The following is a 4534-nucleotide window of genomic DNA, read 5'->3' as shown; positions in this document are numbered from 1 at the left end:
TCCGACCTTACAGTCTTAGTTTATATAGCAATCAGGTTGGGTGGTGACACAAAGGTGGGTTGAACATTAACAAATCAACAAAAAGGGGTAAGACCACTCCTCCATGAGATTAACTCAAGGATAAAATCTCATCTAAAGAGATTACTCCGAATTTCTAAGAGATCCGCTCAAGTGTGGGATCCCAACGAGGGTGTGTTCTTTCCTCAGCTAGTCATTGTCACTGTCACTGTCCTCCCATTGTTCATCTCAAGCAGGCCCACTAACGTCTCCATTGTGAGACTTGTTACTGTGTTTGGCATATCAAATACATCACAGGGAGCTTGCCAGGCTTTGCCGTGCGGGTGAGACACTCTCGGTAGCTTGCCGGCTCTCCGAGAGGGGCAGAGGAATCAAACTCGGGTTGGCCATATTGGCCGCTTGCAAGGCAAATGCCCTACTGCTGTGCTATTACTCCAGCCCACCTCAGCTAGTAATACACTTAAATAGTTGTAGCAAATCTACTTCTAATATTTCTAGCAATGTCATTCTGTATGAGTACAGTAAGAGATAAAAACTTAGCTGGGTCCTTCCTGAGGACATCTCACTATATATTCCAGACCATAGTCCTCAGACCAGGTTAATCTTCCTATCCCCAGCAGAGTCCTAGTCTCCTCGTTACCTTTGGATCATGACAGCATTTGTCCATGATCATGCCCTCAACTTGATGCCAGGGTAGATCACAGCTTGCCCTGGGTCCATTCAGTCCCTCATTGGGACCCTGCTTTTGTGGTGCTGGGAACTAAAGGCAACTAAATCAAGAAAGCAGATGCCCAGAAGTAAATATTATTCAGAGTCAATCAACTCCCAAACTACAAAGCATAGTATTAACTGTCTTCCTATGTCCATACAGATAGGGCATTGCTTTAAGGTAAACTATGTAAAAGACAGAGAAAAGCAATATTTAACTTAAAAATTCAGTTCAATGTCCTAAAAGGATCTAATCTTACAGAATCTGATTAGGAAAAAAGGTTATTAACTAGCTGGGGAGGAGAGCACAGAGAAGAGTTTACAGATAAACAGAGAAATGGGAGTGACTCAAGAGCACTGTGATGGGTATAACAATTAACCTAAGCTCCCTGTGGCAAGGGAGAAAGGACAAACCAATGTTATCTTAAAAATGTAAGCATATTTTATGCAGATAAAAAAATTACCTCCAAGAGCCTATCTTCAAGCCTGAAGTTCCAAATTGCAATGACTTCTCACAATCAATCTCACTTTGGTGGTAATTCATTTCATTATTTTACTTCAAGATAGCAATTTGACTCTTTGAAGCAATTTTAGGGTCATAATTTCTTTGTAAAATGAGAACATATCTATAAGTTATCTTCTAAAAATAAGCAGTATATAGACTTTCTTAGCACAATGTTATTAAATATATTTTTCTTAGATTCTCTCATTCTTATAATATCTGAGAGTACTTGTGTTGTATAACAGAAAAAGAACAGTGATTTTAAATCTAAAAACATTTAGAATACATCTTTTTTGGCTAGGCATAGTACAATAATAAAAGTAATAACCACTGAATGCCAGCCCATCATTATTGGTCATTATCTAGAGAAAAAAATTATAATAGTTGTTACATTCTGTGATTCATCAAAACATGGTCTGGTCCCATTGTGAGACTAATTTGTCCAGATGACTTGCTCTTCCAGGATCTCTTCTATGAAATGAAGAGGTCAAGTGTAGAGGTGTTAAGCTTCCAGCCCTGGAAGTCTATAGTTCCATAATTTCTATGAAATATATTTCTGCTTTTGAAGCACAGTCCATGAATGATTCCACCCACAAGGACATCACTGAGATTCAGTTAAATGCCAGGATGTCTGATAGTTGAGGACAAAATCCATTATCCCAGAACATTCAAGGAGAATTGAAAAATTCCATCAGAAAATAGGCAGCAACCTTGCTTGTAATTGTGAGAGGGGGAAGGAAACAAGAAAGTACATAGACTGTGGGAGCTGGGTTGTAAATGAGGGCACATTAGCTGAATGAAATGCTTGCCAGGAGCAGGGACCCATAAATATTCCATGACACCCAATTGATTTCTCAAAATGAGTTCTATTCCTCATTTGTAAATCAAGCCCATGAGTCTTTGGTTGTTCCTTAGCCTCTGCCACTCATGAGGCTGTTTCTATGGCTGCATTTTTCTGCTCCCATCAGACAATCAACCCCAGTCTAGTTTATCTTGACACTACCAAGCACTCTGAAGTTTTATAACATTTTGGTTTATAAAAGGGTCACATTAAGTGGGGCAGGACACTTTAGAATACTGAGACAAAGCAAGGTAATGAAAATGGAAAGAGGTGAGGTGATGAAATGCAGCAACACGCATAACAGAATTCAGATTTCCCTAACATTTCAGTTCAATTTCTTTACACTTAAGAGTGTCTGTGTCCTAAGTTTTTCAATTATGTCAAACATAGAAATGTTAATTCTCCTAAAATAATAACATTAAGAGTTTAGATTACTTGAACTTGGAGAAGAGAGACCCTGAGTTTTACCTGTTCAGGTAGCCCCTGTAACTCTTACGGTGGACCTATTATAATAGTCAAGAAACATATCAGTTTCCACAACAAATAATCAAAATCTTAGTATACTTATTTAATGCAATTTTTTTCTTACTTGAGTCATTTTTGAAAAGGCTTTTTAAATAGCAAGTGAAATTTTATGCAGTAGTGCATAAACACAGTTCCTTCTAGCTTGTAATCTTACCATCTTTCAGACTAGGGCTTTTTAAACTTTTCCACTTGCAAGTTGCTTTTACCTAAAAAATTTTTACATGATCACTGGTATATAGGTATATAAGATAAGTAGATAAATCAAATATTTACTGAAATTAAGTCATAATGGAGTTTGTTTACAAGCAAAATTTTAAGATTTTTTTGTAACCCTTACATTTAGTCATGTAGCCCCAGATACGATCAGGACCTAGTGTGCAAAAAACTAGGCTCTAGATCCTTTTTGGATTCCTCTCCATTAGGTTTTTGGGCCATGCCAAAAACCTAAAGCTATATTCACGGCTTACTCGTTGCTTTGTACATAGGGGTCACTCCTAGAAGGGCACAGGGACTATTAGGGTATTATCAGGGACAGAACCCAGATTGACCTCAAACAAGGCCCTACACACTATACTATTTCTCCACACCTAAGCTTGATCCTTCTTATATATTCAGTAGAGTTAGAGTAGCAAAGTAACAGAGAAAACTCGTAGAATTACAGGACATCTTACAATCAGAAAACCATACCTCCCTCACTTAGTTTATTAACTGAATAAACTAAATGGTCTATCTGGCAAGGGACTGAACTGCCCCTCTGTCCAAGAGGAATGAATGGAGTGATTGAATGTCTGGCTTCTCTCTGCCACACAAATAGCAACAATTTCAGACTTTTCCTTAGAACTCTGTGAGGCAAATGTGGTTCATGATTTACATTCCTGGCATCTTCTGGGGTCCTTGAAGAAATGCAAAATCTCAGGGTTTGCTTTATTGTAATAAGACATCCAGGTGATCATGTCTAGAGAAACATTGCCCCAGAGAAGTAGCTATAAACTCACTATCAACCTTTTTACGAAGATGGTGCTGAAAGCCAAGAAGGAAACCCCTGGCCCTCCCGAAGTTGAAGCCAAAGCTTTGAAGGCCTAGAAAGCAGTGCTGAAAGACGTCCACAGCCAGAAAAAGAAAAAGATCCGCACGTCACTCACCTTCCCAAGACTCAAACCGCTGCGACTGAGAAGGCAACCCAAATACCCTCGGAAGAGCGCCCCCAGGAGAAACCAGCTTGACCATTATTTCCATCAGCAAGTTTCCTCTGACTGGTGAGTCAGTCGTGAGGAAGACAGAAGATAACAACACACTTGTGTTCATTGTGGATGTCAAGGCCAACAAGCACCAGATTAAACAGGCTGTGAAGAAGCTCTATGACATTGATGTAGCCAAGGTGAACATCCTGATTAGGTCTGATGGAAAGAAAAAGGCATATATGTCCGGCTGGCTCCTGATTATGATGCCTTGGATGTTACTAACAAATTTGGGCTGATGCAAACAGTCCAGCTGGCTAATCCTAAATACAATTTTTTTCACCATAAAAAGAAACCTCACTATCAAAATGGTCAATCATCAAAACGACAAATTCTTTTAATAAAGATTTTCTATGACAATGACCCCCTAAACACAAGCAAGCTATAAAAATTGAATATGTAAAAAACTGCATCTAACATGCAAAGAAATTTATATTTACTTTCAACCTATTTTATACAAGGTAAAATAATAAAAGACATCACAAACATCATCACATTTAAGATCGACCATACTCATATGGGAGGAGTTATGATCTCTGTGAATGAAAAGTAATGTTTTTAAAAATTAATGTATAAAGTCTGGTTTAAGACAATGAGACAACGTCCTTAGCTGTGATGATTCTAACATGGTATTTCCATTCTCTAACGTGTAATAAAGTAGCTACTTGCGAAGTGTGTTCTTAAGGATGTGACCCAGTAGAT

At 38.4% G+C, this 4534-nt stretch overlaps 1 pseudogene; it reads left to right on the top strand.

Moving 5' to 3' along the window:
• The first annotated feature begins 3608 nt into the window (after positions 1-3608).
• Positions 3609-4220, top strand: LOC130039270 (60S ribosomal protein L23a-like; annotated as a pseudogene).
• Positions 4221-4534: the final 314 nt, after the last annotated feature.

This window comes from Sorex fumeus, unplaced genomic scaffold, assembly GCF_029834395.1.
Source record: "Sorex fumeus unplaced genomic scaffold, SorFum_2.1 ptg000002l, whole genome shotgun sequence".
Taxonomy (NCBI): Eukaryota; Metazoa; Chordata; class Mammalia; order Eulipotyphla; family Soricidae; genus Sorex; species Sorex fumeus.
This window is presented reverse-complemented; position numbering and strand designations above follow the sequence as displayed.